The sequence below is a fragment of the Pseudophryne corroboree genome, chromosome 6, assembly GCF_028390025.1.
Source record: "Pseudophryne corroboree isolate aPseCor3 chromosome 6, aPseCor3.hap2, whole genome shotgun sequence".
In the NCBI taxonomy this organism is placed as follows: Eukaryota; Metazoa; Chordata; class Amphibia; order Anura; family Myobatrachidae; genus Pseudophryne; species Pseudophryne corroboree.
Genome location: NC_086449.1, coordinates 428,394,501 through 428,410,144, shown reverse-complemented (window position 1 = coordinate 428,410,144; position 15,644 = coordinate 428,394,501). Strand labels below are relative to the sequence as shown.

Sequence of the window (15,644 nt, the reverse complement as noted above, 5' to 3'; positions counted from 1 at the left end):
GGGCTTGATAATAATTTCTCTGACGTCCTAAGTGGATGCTGGGGACTCCGTCAGGACCATGGGAATAGCGGCTCCGCAGGAGACAGGGCACAAAAATAAAGCTTTAGGATCAGGTGGTGTGCACTGGCTCCTCCCCCTATGACCCTCCTCCAAGCCTCAGTTAGGTTTTTGTGCCCGTCTGAGCAGGGTGCAATCTAGGTGGCTCTCTTAAGGAGCTGCTTAGAAAAAGTTTTTAGGTTTTTTATGTTCAGTGAGTCCTGCTGGCAACAGGCTCACTGCATCGAGGGACTTAGGGGAGAGAAGTTCAACTCACCTGCGTGCAGGATGGATTGGCTTCTTAGGCTACTGGACACCATTAGCTCCAGAGGGAGTCGGAACACAGGTCTCACCCTGGGGTTCGTCCCGGAGCCGCGCCGCCGACCCCCCTTGCAGATGCTGAAGATTGAAGGTCCAGAAACCGGCGGCAGAAGGCTTTTCAGTCTTCATGAAGGTAGCGCACAGCACTGCAGCTGTGCGCCATTGTTGTCACACACTTCACACCATAGGTCACGGAGGGTGCAGGGCGCTGCTGGGGGCGCCCTGGGCAGCAATGTATAATACCTTTTATGGCTAAAAAATACATCACATATAGCCCTTGAGGCTATATGGATGTATTAAACCCATGCCAGATATCTCAAACTCCGGGAGAAAAGCCCGCCGGAATAGGGGGCGGGGCTTATTCTCCTCAGCACACAGCGCCATTTTCCTGCTCAGCTCCGCTGTGAGGAAGGCTCCCAGGACTCTCTCCTGCACTGCACTACAGAAACAGGGTAAAACAGAGAGGGGGGGGCACTTTTTTTGGCGATATTTGATATATTTAAGCTGCTATAAGGATACAACACTTATATAAGGTTGTTCCCATATATATTATAGCGCTTGGGTGTGTGCTGGCAAACTCTCCCTCTGTCTCCCCAAAGGGCTAGTGGGGTCCTGTCTTCGATAAGAGCATTCCCTGTGTGTCTGCTGTGTGTCGGTACGTGTGTGTCGACATGTATGAGGACGATGTTGGTGTGGAGGCAGAGCAATTGCCGATAATGGTGATGTCACCCCCCAGGGAGTCGACACCGGAGTGGATGGCTTTGTTTATGGAATTACGTGATAATGTCAGCACATTACAAAAATCAGTTGACGACATGAGACGGCCGGAAAACCAGTTGGTACCTGCCCAGGCGTCTCAGACACCGTCAGGGGCTGTAAAACGCCCTTTACCTCAGTCGGTCGACACAGACCCAGACACGGACACTGAATCTAGTGTCGACGGTGAAGAAACAAACGTATTTTCAAGTAGGGCCACACGTTATATGATCACGGCAATGAAGGAGGCTTTGCATATCTCTGATACTGCAAGTACCACAAAAAGGGGTATTATGTGGGGTGTGAAAAAACTACCTGTAGTTTTTCCTGAATCAGAGGAATTGAATGATGTATGTGATGAAGCGTGGGTTAACCCAGTTAGAAAAGTGCTAATTTCAAAAAAGTTATTGGCATTATACCCTTTCCCGCCAGAGGTTAGGGCGCGCTGGGAAACACCCCCTAGGGTGGATAAGGCGCTCACACGCTTATCAAAACAAGTGGCGTTACCGTCTCCTGATACGGCCGCCCTCAAGGATCCAGCTGATAGGAGGCTGGAAACTACCCTAAAAAGTATATACACACATACTGGTGTTATACTGCGACCAGCCATCGCCTCAGCCTGGATGTGCAGTGCTGGGGTGGTCTGGTCGGATTCCCTGACTGAAAATATTGATACCCTGGATAGGGACAGTATTTTATTGACTATAGAGCAATTAAAGGATGCTTTTCTTTATATGCGAGATGCTCAGAGGGATATTTGCACTCTGGCATCGAGAGTAAATGCGATGTCCATATCTGCCAGAAGAAGTTTATGGACGCGACAGTGGTCAGGTGATGCGGATTCTAAACGACATATGGAAGTATTGCCGTATAAAGGGGAGGAATTATTTGGCGTCGGTCTATCGGATCTGGTGGCCACGGCAACTGCCGGAAAATCCACCTTTTTACCTCAGACCCCCTCCCAACAGAAAAAGACACCGTCTTTTCAGCCGCAGTCCTTTCGGTCCTATAAGAACAAGCGGGCAAAAGGACAGTCATATCTGCCCCGGGGCAGAGGAAGGGGTAAGAGAGGACAGCAAGCTGCCCCTGCCCAGGAACAGAAGCCCTCCCAGGGTTCTGCAAAGCCCTCAGCATGACGCTGGGGCTTTACAAGCGGATTCAGGAGCAGTGGGGGGTCGACTCAAGAATTTCAGCGCACAGTGGGCTTGCTCACAGGTGGACCCCTGGATCCTGCAGGTAGTATCTCAGGGTTACAGGTTGGAATTCGAGAAGTCTCCCCCTCGCCGGTTCCTAAAGTCTGCTTTGCCAACGTCTCCCTCAGACAGGGCGACGGTATTGGAAGCCATTCACAAGCTGTTTTCTCAGCAGGTGATAGTCAAGGTGCCCCTCCTACAACAAGGAAAAGGGTATTACTCCACGCTATTTGTGGTACCGAAGCCGGACGGCTCGGTAAGACCTATTCTAAATCTGAAATCTTTGAATCTGTACATACAGAAATTCAAATTCAAGATGGAGTCACTCAGAGCAGTGATAGCGAATCTGGAAGAAGGGGACTTTATGGTGTCCCTGGACATAAAGGATGCTTACCTGCATGTCCCAATTTGCCCTTCACATCAAGGGTACCTCAGGTTCGTGGTGCAAAACTGTCATTATCAGTTTCAGACGCTGCCGTTTGGATTGTCCACGGCACCTCGGGTCTTTACCAAGGTAATGGCCGAAATGATGATTCTTCTTCGAAGAAGAGGCGTATTAATTATCCCTTACTTGGACGATCTCCTGATAAGGGCAAGGTCCAGAGAACAGCTGGAGGACGGAGTAGCACTAACCCAATTAGTGCTGCAACAACACGGGTGGATTCTGAATTTTCCAAAATCTCAGTTGACACCGACAACACGTCTGCTGTTCCTGGGAATGATTCTGGACACGGTTCAGAAAATGGTGTTTCTTCCGGAGGAGAAAGCCAAGGAGTTATCCAAACTTGTCAGGAACCTCCTAAAACCAGGAAAAGTGTCTGTGCATCAATGCACAAGAGTCCTGGGAAAGATGGTGGCTTCTTACGAAGCGATTCCATTCGGCAGATTCCACGCACGAACTTTTCAGTGGGATCTGTTGGACAAATGGTCCGGATCGCATCTGCAGATGCACCAGCGGATAACCTTATCACCACGGACAAGGGTGTCTCTTCTGTGGTGGTTGCAGAGTGCTCATCTGTTAGAGGGCCGCAGATTCGGCATACAGGACTGGGTCCTGGTGACCACGGATGCCAGTCTGAGAGGCTGGGGAGCGGTCACACAGGGAAGAAACTTCCAGGGAGTATGGTCAAGCCTGGAGATGTCTTTTCACATAAACATACTGGAGCTAAGAGCGATTTACAATGCTCTAAGTCTGGCAAAACCCCTGCTTCAGGGTCAGCCGGTGTTGATCCAGTCGGACAACATAACGGCAGTCGCCCACGTAAACAGACAGGGCGGCACAAGAAGCAGGACAGCAATGGCAGAAGCTGCAAGGATTCTTCGCTGGGCGGAAGATCATGTGATAGCACTGTCAGCAGTGTTCATTCCGGGAGTGGACAACTGGGAAGCAGACTTCCTCAGCAGACACGATCTACACCCGGGAGAGTGGGGACTTCATCCAGAAGTCTTCCACATGATTGTGAACCGTTGGGAAAAACCAAAGGTGGATATGATGGCGTCCCGCCTCAACAAAAAACTGGACAGGTATTGCGCCAGGTCAAGAGACCCTCAGGCAATAGCTGTGGACGCTCTGGTAACACCGTGGGTGTTCCAGTCAGTGTATGTGTTCCCTCCTTTGCCTCTCATACCAAAAGTACTGAGAATTATACGGCAAAGGGGAGTAAGAACGATACTCGTGGCTCCGGATTGGCCAAGAAGAACTTGGTACCCGGAACTTCAAGAGATGCTCACGGAGGATCCGTGGCCTCTACCTCTAAGACGGGACCTGCTTCAGCAGGGACCGTGTCTATTCCAAGACTTACCGCGGCTGCGTTTGACGGCGTGGCGGTTGAACGCCGAATTCTAAGGGAAAAAGGCATTCCGGAAGAAGTCATTCCTACACTGGTAAAAGCCAGGAAGGAGGTGACGGCACAACATTATCACCGCATTTGGAGAAAATATGTTGCGTGGTGTGAGGCCAGGAAGGCCCCCACGGAGGAATTTCAATTGGGTCGATTCCTACATTTCCTGCAAACAGGATTGTCTATGGGCCTCAAATTGGGGTCCATTAAGGTTCAAATTTCGGCCCTGTCGATTTTCTTCCAGAAAGAATAGGCTTCAGTTCCTGAAGTCCAGACTTTTGTAAAAGGAGTACTACATATACAGCCCCCGGTTGTGCCCCCAGTGGCTCCGTGGGACCTTAATGTAGTTTTGGATTTTCTCAAATCCCATTGGTTTGAGCCACTCAAATCGGCGGATTTGAAATATCTTACATGGAAAGTAACCATGCTACTGGCCCTGGCTTCAGCCAGGAGAGTGTCAGAATTGGCGGCTTTATCCTATAAAAGCCCATATCTGATTTTCCATTCGGACAGGGCAGAACTGCGGACGCGTCCTCATTTTCTGCCTAAGGTGGTGTCAGCGTTTCACCTGAACCAGCCTATTGTGGTGCCTGCGGCTACTAGCGATTTGGAGGATTCCAAGTTGTTGGACGTGGTCCGGGCATTGAAAATATATATTTCAAGAACCGCTGGAGTCAGAAAGTCTGACTCGCTGTTTATATTGTATGCACCCAACAAGCTGGGTGCTCCTGCTTCTAAGCAGACGATTGCTCGTTGGATTTGTAGCACAATTCAACTTGCACATTCTGTGGCAGGCCTGCCACAGCCTAAATCTGTCAAGGCCCATTCCACAAGGAAGGTGGGCTCATCCTGGGCGGCTGCCCGAGGGGTCTCGGCATTACAACTCTGCCAAGCAGCTACGTGGTCGGGGGAGAACACGTTTGTAAAATTCTACAAATTTGATACCCTGGCTAAAGAGGACCTGGAGTTCTCTCATTCGGTGCTGCAGAGTCATCCGCACTCTCCCGCCCGTTTGGGAGCTTTGGTATAATCCCCATGGTCCTGACGGAGTCCCCAGCATCCACTTAGGACGTCAGAGAAAATAAGATTTTACTTACCGATAAATCTATTTCTCGTAGTCCGTAGTGGATGCTGGGCGCCCATCCCAAGTGCGGATTGTCTGCAATACTTGTACATAGTTATTGTTACAAAAAAATCGGGTTGTTATTGTTGTGAGACGTCTTTTCAGAGGCTCCTACGTTTGTCATACTGTTAACTGGGTTCAGATCACAAGTTGTACGGTGTGATTGGTGTGGCTGGTATGAGTCTTACCCGGGATTCATTATCCTTCCTTATTGTGTACGCTCGTCCGGGCACAGTATCCTAACTGAGGCTTGGAGGAGGGTCATAGGGGGAGGAGCCAGTGCACACCACCTGATCCTAAAGCTTTATTTTTGTGCCCTGTCTCCTGCGGAGCCGCTATTCCCATGGTCCTGACTGAGTCCCCAGCATCCACTACGGACTACGAGAAATAGATTTATCGGTAAGTAAAATCTTATTTTTAGCACCTACTTTACATGTCCCCTCTGGGCTTAATATATTTATTTAGAATAGGAGGTGAAACGATTGGGCGGAAGTTCATGCGTTCCACCATGCGGCAGGTGGAACGCATGGCGGAAATAGATCATTATCTGCTCAATTAAACTATCTGTTTTATTCCCTGTAGGATTCCTTTCATTCATGAATCTCACTTTTGCATTTTCAGTAGTAGATTATCTATTTATAGGGTGGTAATAGCCTCTTATTCTGTATATTATATTGACCAATCAGTGAATTAAAGGAAGTGAGGTAACACCTCTAGAGGTATAAATAGATCAGGTCCTCACATACCAGTTCACTTGACTTTAAGGAGAGAAGGTAGCCATAAGGTCCAGAACTCTGCTCTGTAAGTAATTGCTTAGAATTATCCTATTTTTTCTTGTTTGATTTATCATCCCTTTAATTAATTATACCTATTTAATTCATAGTTGGATACCCTTGATTTTTCTGGATTCCTGTCCGGTATTATTGATTTTGATTTTAAAAGTAAGTTATCCATATATTTCCTGATAGAACCTTAATTTAAAGGTTAGAATATACACCTACCCAATTTTATCAAATTTATTTCGATTTTATCTGGCCTTCCCCAAACCTTTGAAGACAGTTTATAATCTGTTACTGGTACTTTCAGAGCCTAGATGTGAGTATAAGAATTAAAGATGGTCAGCTTTAATAGTAAATAGATCTCCGGTTGAGACATTTTTTTTCTCCCTCAGATACTTCCACTGTATCCTACACGGAAGATCTTTGATGTGTGAGATTCATCTAATTTAATGTGAGTGGGCAATGTCATCTTGTAGCTATCAGGTTGAAAATTAATTAGGATATATCTGACAGACTTTATCCTTTTTAGAACTACCTCTCACACGATACCATAACTAACAGTGGAAATACTGTAATTGACAGTAAAATTACCATATGGTTATAGGGGATCTACCTGAAACCATATTCATAGTAAGTAGTCATTACCAATTATTATTAAGACCGTTGAGAATGTTTCTCTCTTTTCTCAATGTCTGATGATTTTATGAATGTATAAGTTATTCACCCTTGATCAATAACTGAATGAATATTTGTAATTTTTTATAATTTTTTATGATTGAAGAAAAAAAGAATGTTAAATTGAAATGTATTATGTAATATCAATTGATACTCTCCTCCTTTTGTTCTTTTGCTCTTCCTCTCCTTTTTCCTCCATGACCAGCTACGAACTGTACCCCTGATGAAGTCCTTATAGGACGAAACGCGTTGGGTTTATGAAAGTATTTATGAAGTGCTGCATGTGTACAAATGAACAATGTGCTTATGAAATATTGTACATCTGTATGATTTTAATTGAATATTTTAATGCTTGATTAAAAAAACATTGCTATTCGGTTCATGCCGGTTTCCAATATCTGGAGTTAATGTTGTAGTGAGCCCTCTGAATACTGTGTGTGTGTGTGTGTGTGTGTGTGTGTGTGTGTGTGTGTGTGTGTGTGTGTGTGTGTGTATATATATATATATATATATATATATATATATATATATATATATATGCAACTTGCAGCCCACGCTACAAATAGATGTGAATTTGCTATAGAAAATTCAACTTGAACAGACTATATATATATGTGTGTGTGTATATATATATATATATATATATATATATACACACACACGTAAGTTTACACACACTCGCATTAATACAATTACACACTGTACATACTCTCGTCATAGACACTCAGCTGCGCCTCCACTGAAAGCCCTCCGACAGGCACACTTCTCTCTACCTAATTATAATGCCGCCAGATACAAGCCGCTCCAGGGCGCAGTCCACTTGATTGCCCGCTGTCGGCTGCAGCTGCTGCCACTACAGATAACCCTCAGCTTCCCCCCAGCTCAGTCATTTCCTGTGCATTGGAGAGCACAGAGAACTCTTGTTCGCGGAGCTCTGACTGAGGAGCTGTCAGCCGGCAGTTCAGATCATGGCTGCGGCGGACACTGTAGAGATGGAGACACTGTCTTCGTCTCCAAAAAAAAAATCTCAGTCCATCAGGGGGGGTTTCTGGGTACTCAGAAACCCCCCTGCGTGCGCTACTGGGGTTCCCAGACCTTAGTGCCATTTTGGGCTAGGGCAATGGAAAGGACAGCTTTAGGTCTTGAAAGGAATTCCTTTTCACTAGAGGAATTGTTGTCTTCAACTTGGCAAAAGATTTGTAAGCAACAGCTTACAGTGCATTTGTCTGGGGTTTTCTTGGGAGGGGTAGAACATCAGGAAACTTCTGATTTTGAAGATTCAGTATCCTTAATTGAAGAGAGTACTGGTGTTCAGGGAGTGGATGACCTGGTTAAAGCAGTGCATCAGGTTTTTGGTATTTTAGGGGTATTGAAAATCAGGAGACTCCCTCTGATGATCTATTCAGAACCAAAAGATTAAAAAATAAGATTTTACTTACCGATAAATCTATTTCTCGGAGTCCGTAGTGGATGCTGGGGTTCCTGAAAGGACCATGGGGAATAGCGGCTCCGCAGGAGACAGGGCACAAAAAGTAAAGCTTTTCCGATCAGGTGGTGTGCACTGGCTCCTCCCCCCATGACCCTCCTCCAGACTCCAGTTAGGTACTGTGCCCGGACGAGCGTACACAATAAGGGAGGATTTTGAATCCCGGGTAAGACTCATACCAGCCACACCAATCACACCGTACAACTTGTGATCTAAACCCAGTTAACAGTATGATAACAGCGGAGCCTCTGAAAGATGGCTTCCTTCAACAATAACCCGAATTAGTTAACAATAACTATGTACAATTTATGCAGATAATCCGCACTTGGGATGGGCGCCCAGCATCCACTACGGACTCCGAGAAATAGATTTATCGGTAAGTAAAATCTTATTTTCTCTATCGTCCTAGTGGATGCTGGGGTTCCTGAAAGGACCATGGGGATTATACCAAAGCTCCCAAACGGGCGGGAGAGTGCGGATGACTCTGCAGCACCGAAAGAGAGAACTCCAGGTCCTCCTTAGCCAGAGTATCAAATTTGTAAAATTTTACAAACGTGTTCTCCCCTGACCACGTAGCTGCTCGGCAAAGTTGTAATGCCGAGACCCCTCGGGCAGCCGCCCAAGATGAGCCCACCTTCCTTGTGGAGTGGGCCTTTACAGATTTAGGCTGTGGCAAGCCTGCCACAGAATGTGCAAGTTGGATTGTGCTACAGATCCAACGAGCAATCGTCTGCTTAGACGCAGGAGCACCCATCTTGTTGGGTGCATACAATATAAACAACGAGTCAGATTTTCTGACTCCAGCTGTCCTTGCAATATATATTTTTAATGCTCTGACAACGTCCAGTAACTTGGAGTCCTCCAAGTCACTTGTAGCCGCAGGCACTACAATAGGCTGGTTCAGATGAAATGCTGACACCACCTTAGGGAGAAAATGCGGACGAGTCCGCAGTTCTGCCCTGTCCGAATGGAAAATCAGATATGGGCTTTTGTAAGATAAAGCTGCCAATTCTGACACTCTCCTGGCAGAAGCCAGGGCTAGAAGCATGGTCACTTTCCATGTGAGATATTTCAAATCCACCTTTTTTAGTGGTTCAAACCAATGAGATTTTAGGAAGTCCAAAACCACATTTAGATCCCACGGTGCCACTGGAGGCACCACAGGAGGCTGTATATGCAGCACTCCCTTAACAAAGGTCTGGACTTCAGGGACTGAAGCCAATTCTTTTTGAAAGAAAATCGACAGGGCCGAAATTTGAACCTTAATAGATCCCAATTTGAGACCCATTGACAATCCTGATTGCAGGAAATGTAGGAATCGACCCAGTTGAAATTCCTCCGTCGGAGCACTCCGATCTTCGCACCACGCAACATATTTTCGCCAAATTCGGTGATAATGTTGCACGGTTACTTCCTTCCTTGCTTTAATCAAAGTAGGAATGACTTCTTCCGGCATGCCTCTTTCCTTTAGGATCCGGCGTTCAACCGCCATGCCGTCAAACGCAGCCGCGGTAAGTCTTGAAACAGACAGGGACCCTGCTGAAGCAAGTCCCTCCTTAGAGGTAGAGGCCACGGATCTTCCGTGATCATCTCTTGAAGTTCCGGGTACCAAGTCCTCCTTGGCCAATCCGGAACCACTAGTATCGTTCTTACGCCTCTTTGCCGTATAATTCTCAATACTTTTGGTATGAGAGGCAGAGGAGGAAACACATACACCGACTGGTACACCCAAGGCGTTACCAGCGCGTCCACAGCTATTGCCTGCGGATCTCTTGACCTGGCGCAATACCTGTCCAGTTTTTTGTTGAGGCGAGACGCCATCATGTCCACCATTGGTCTTTCCCAACGGGTTACCAGCATGTGGAAGACTTCTGGATGAAGTCCCCACTCTCCCGGGTGAAGATCGTGTCTGCTGAGGAAGTCTGCTTCCCAGTTGTCCACTCCCGGGATGAACACTGCTGACAGTGCTATCACATGATTCTCTGCCCAGCGAAGAATCCTTGCAGCTTCTGCCATTGCCCTCCTGCTTCTTGTGCCGCCCTGTCTGTTCACATGGGCGACTGCCGTGATGTTGTCCGACTGGATCAATACCGGTTTTCCCTGAAGCAGAGGTTCTGCCTGGTTTAGAGCATTGTATATTGCTCTTAGTTCCAGAATGTTTATGTGAAGAGACGTTTCCAGGCTCGTCCATACTCCCTGGAAGTTTCTTCCTTGTGTGACTGCTCCCCAGCCTCTCAGGCTGGCGTCCGTGGTCACCAGGATCCAATCCTGTATGCCGAATCTGCGGCCCTCCAATAGATGAGCACTCTGCAACCACCACAGAAGAGACACCCTTGTCCTTGGAGACAGGGTTATCCGTAGGTGCATCTGAAGATGCGACCCTGACCATTTGTCCAACAGATCCCTTTGGAAAATTCTTGCGTGGAATCTGCCGAATGGAATCGCTTCGTAAGAAGCCACCATTTTTCCCAGGACTCTTGTGCATTGATGTACAGACACCTTTCCTGGTTTTAGGAGGTTCCTGACAAGCTCGGATAACTCCTTGGCTTTTTCCTCCGGGAGAAAAACCTTTTTCTGAACCGTGTCCAGAATCATCCCTAGGAACAGCAGACGAGTTGTCGGCATTAACTGGGATTTTGGAATATTCAGAATCCACCCGTGCTGTTTTAGCACTTCTTGACAGTGCTAATCCCATCTCTAGCTGTTCTCTGGACCTCGCCCTTATTAGGAGATCGTCCAAGTATGGGATAATTAATACGCCTTTTCTTCGAAGAAGAATCATCATCTCGGCCATTACCTTTGTAAAGATCCGAGGTGCCGTGGACAATCCGAACGGCAGCGTCTGAAACTGATAGTGACAGTTTTGTACAACGAACCTGAGGTACCCCTGGTGTGAGGGGTAAATTGGAACGTGGAGATACGCATCCTTGATGTCCAAGGATACCATAAAGTCCCCCTCTTCCAGGTTCGCTATCACTGCTCTGAGTGACTCCATTTTGAACTTGAACTTCTTTATGTACAGGTTCAAGGACTTCAGATTTAGAATAGGCCTTACCGAGCCATCCGGCTTCGGTACCACAAAAAGAGTGGAATAATACCCCTTCCCTTGTTGCAGAAGAGGTACCTTGACTATCACCTGCTGAGAGTACAGCTTGTGAATGGCTTCCAACACCGTCTCCCTTTCGGAGGGGGACGTTGGTAAAGCAGACCTCAGGAAACGGCGAGGTGGATCTGTCTCTAATTCCAACCTGTATCCCTGAGATATTATCTGCAGGATCCAGGGATCTACTTGCGAGTGAGCCCACTGCGCGCTGTAATTTTTGAGACGACCGCCCACCGTCCCCGAGTCCGCTTGAGAAGCCCCAGCGTCATGCTGAGGCTTTTGTAGAAGCCGGGGAGGGCTTCTGATCCTGGGAAGGAGCTGCGTGTTGCTGTCTCTTCCCTCGACCTTTGCCTCGTGGCAAATATGAATAGCCCTTTGCTCTCTTATTTTTAAAGGAACGAAAGGGCTGCGGTTGAAAAGTCGGTGCCTTTTTCTGTTGGGGAGTGACTTGAGGTAGAAAGGTGGATTTCCCGGCTGTAGCCGTGGCCACCAAATCTGATAGACCGACTCCAAATAACTCCTCCCCCTTATACGGCAAAACTTCCATATGCCGTTTTGAATCCGCATCGCCTGTCCACTGTCGCGTCCATAAAGCTCTTCTGGCCGAAATGGACATAGCACTTACCCGTGATGCCAGTGTGCATATATCCCTCTGTGCATCACGCATATAAAGAAATGCATCCTTTATTTGTTCTAACGACAGTAAAATATTGTCCCTGTCCAGGGTATCAATATTTTCAATCAGGGATTCTGACCAAACTACCCCCGCACTGCCCATCCAGGCAGTTGCTACAGCTGGTCGTAGTATAACACCTGCATGTGTGTATATACTTTTTTGGATATTTTCCATCCTCCTATCTGATGGATCTTTAAGTGCGGCCGTCTCAGGAGAGGGTAACGCCACTTGTTTAGATAAGCGTGTTAGCGCCTTGTCCACCCTAGGAGGTGTTTCCCAGCGCTCCCTAACCTCTGGCGGGAAAGGGTATAATGCCAATAATTTCTTTGAAATTATCAGCTTTTTATCAGGGGCAACCCACGCTTCATTACACACGTCATTTAGTTCTTCTGATTCAGGAAAAACTATAGGTAGTTTTTTCATACCCCACATAATACCCTGTTTAGTGGTACCTGTAGTATCAGCTAAATGTAACGCCTCCTTCATTGCCAAAATCATATAACGTGTGGCCCTACTGGAAAATACGGTTGATTCGTCACCGTCACCACTGGAGTCATCGCCTGTGTCTGGGTCTGTGTCGACCGACTGAGGCAAAGGGCGTTTCACAGCCCCTGACGGTGTTTGAGTCGCCTGGACAGGCACTAATTGATTGTCCGGCCGTCTCATGTCGTCAAACGACTGCTTTAGCGTGTTGACACTATCCCGTAGTTCCATAAATAAAGGCATCCATTCTGGTGTCGACCCCCTAGGAGGTGACATCCCCATATTTGGCAATTGCTCCGCCTCCACACCAATATCGTCCTCATACATGTCGACACACACGTACCGACACACAGCAGACACACAGGGAATGCTCCTAATGAAGACAGGACCCACTAGCCCTTTGGGGAGACAGAGGGAGAGTTTGCCAGCACACACCAAAAGCGCTATATATATATCAGGGATAGCCTTATAATAAGTGCTCCCCTATAGCTGCTTTGTTATATAAAAATATCGCCATAAATTTGCCCCCCCTCTCTGTTTTACCCTGTTTCTGTAGTGCAGTGCAGGGGAGAGACCTGGGAGCCGTCCTGACCAGCGGAGCTGTGAGAGGAAATGGCGCCGTGTGCTGAGGAGATAGGCCCCGCCCCTTTTCCGGCGGGCTCGTCTCCCGCTATTTTGAGAAATCAGGCAGGGGTTAAATATCTCCATATAGCCTCTAGGGCTATATGTGAGGTATTTTTAGCCTTTATAGGTACTCATTTGCCTCCCAGGGCGCCCCCCTCCCAGCGCCCTGCACCCTCAGTGACTGCCGTGTGAAGTGTGCTGAGAGGAAAATGGCGCACAGCTGCAGTGCTGTGCGCTACCTTTAGAAGACTGCAGGAGTCTTCAGCCGCCGATTCTGGACCTCTTCTGTCTTCAGCATCTGCAAGGGGGCCGGCGGCGCGGCTCCGGTGACCATCCAGGCTGTACCTGTGATCGTCCCTCTGGAGCTTGATGTCCAGTAGCCAAGAAGCCAATCCATCCTGCACGCAGGTGAGTTGACTCCTTCTCCCCTCAGTCCCTCGCTGCAGTGATCCTGTTGCCAGCAGGAATCACTGTAACATAAAAAACCTAGCTAAACTTTCTCTAAGCAGCTCTTTAGGAGAGCCACCTAGATTGCACCCTTCTCGGCCGGGCACAAAAATCTAACTGGAGTCTGGAGGAGGGTCATGGGGGGAGGAGCCAGTGCACACCACCTGATCGGAAAAGCTTTACTTTTTGTGCCCTGTCTCCTGCGGAGCCGCTATTCCCCATGGTCCTTTCAGGAACCCCAGCATCCACTAGGACGATAGAGAAAAAGATTTATCTTACGTCCTAGAGGATGCTGGGGTCCATATTAGTACCATGGGGTATAGACGGGTCCACCAGGAGCCATTGGCACTTTAAGAGTTTAATAGTGTGGGCTGGCTCCTCCCTCTATACCCCTCCTACCAGACTCAGTTTAGAAAATGTGCCCGGAGGAGCCGGTCACAGCTAGGGGAGCTCTACAAAGTTCTCTTAGTAATAGAGTTTATTTCTTCTTTTTCAGTTTTTTAATTTTACAGGGAGGCTGTTGGCGACAGCCTCCCTGCAGCGTGGGACTGAGGGGGGGGGGGAGCAGTGTCCGCCCTGCGGGGTCTTGAGCCACTGCTCCCGCTGACTGGGCACTAACCCGGCGGTACATTGTCGTAAACGTGCGCTTGCAATTATGCAGGATGACACGGACACCGACTCTGACGCTGCACACGGTGATGGGGACGTATTGCGGGGGACGGCATCACTTGCCAAGGGGGTACAGTTGATGATTGAGGCTGTTAGGGATGTTTTATACATTTCTGACACAGCTCCGGAACAGGTGGAGGTGGCCTTCTTCACAGATAATAAGAAGCCCCTCCTCACCTTCCCGGCATCCAAGGAATTGAATGCTATCTTTGAAAAAGCATGGGAATCTCCGGAAAAGAAATTCCAGATTCCCAAAAGGGTGTTGGTGGCTTTTCCCTTCCCAGAGGAAGATAGGAAGAGGTGGGAGTCCCCGCCAATAGTCGACGCCTCTGTATCCAGGCTATCCAAACAGGTAGTTTTTCCGGTCCCGGGATCTACCGCGTTAAAGGACCCGGCAGATCGCAAGGTGGATGCTACGCTGAAATCCATTTACACGGCCTCGGGGGCTATATTGCGGCCTACTATAGCCTGTGCTTGGATTGCTAAAGCTATTGCCAGGTGGTTGATCACTCTGCAGGAGGAATAGTCTACGCTGGACAATGGTGACGATTGTTTTTGTGTAATATTCAGGATTCTGCAGGGTTCCTGGTGGATTCCATGAAGCACCTGGGTTCCATGGCTGCGGGATCTTCTCCATGTCTGTCTCGGCTCACAGAGGTCTCTGGCTGCGCAACTGGTCTACGGACGCGGAATCTAGGAAGTGTGTGGAAGGCCTTCCGTACAAAGGTAAGGCTCTATTTGGGGAGGCGCTGGATGCGTGGATTGCCACGGCTACAGCGGGTAAGTCTCCTTTTCTCCCCTCAGCTGCACCGGCTACAAAGAAGCTCTTTTCATCTAACACGTCACAGTCCTTTCGGGCCGCAAGTCCTAGAAAGAATAAGCCTTTGAACACCTTCTTCAGAGGTGGTCGTGCCAAAGGAAAGAAACCTGCTCCCGCAGGTTCCCAAACCCAAAAGCCCGCTTTTGATACTGCTAAGTCCTCCGCATGACGGTGGACAGCTAGGCCTGGAGGAAGGTCAGGTGGGGGCGAGACTCAAGCAGTTCAGCCACGTCTGGGTGTCATCATGTATGGACCCCTGGGTTCTGGATATAGTGTCCAGGGGGTACAGACTGTAGTTTCAAGAGCCCCCGCCTCACCGTTCTTCAAGTCAGGCTTACCAGCTCCGCTGGCGGACAGGACAAATCTTCTGGAAGCCATCAGGAAATTGGTGGTGTCAGAGGTCATTGTTCAGGTCCCTCTTCAACAACGGAACAAGGGTTATTATTCGAACCTTTTTGTGGTACCGAAACTGGATGGTTCGGTACGGCCTATTCTAAATTTTAAATCTTTGAACCCTTATCTCAAGGAGTTCAAATTCAAGATGGAATCTCTGAGAGCTGTCATTTCAGGGCTGTTGGAGGGGGAGTTCCCGGTGTCCCTGGACATCAAGGA

At 48.1% G+C, this 15,644-nt stretch overlaps 1 protein-coding gene and 1 long non-coding RNA gene across 11 annotated transcripts in view; both read left to right on the top strand.

Moving 5' to 3' along the window:
• The window catches only part of LOC134932523 (uncharacterized), a 41,223-nt gene extending 34,154 nt beyond the window's left edge, over window positions 1-7,069 (top strand). Inside the window, exon 4 of the long non-coding RNA XR_010179381.1 lies at window positions 6,930-7,069. This is a non-coding gene — a long non-coding RNA (uncharacterized LOC134932523). The remainder of the gene's footprint in view (window positions 1-6,929) is intronic.
• SRPK2 (SRSF protein kinase 2) overlaps window positions 1-15,644 on the top strand; it is a 379,930-nt gene that overhangs the window by 43,142 nt on the left and 321,144 nt on the right. The window lies entirely within an intron of this gene.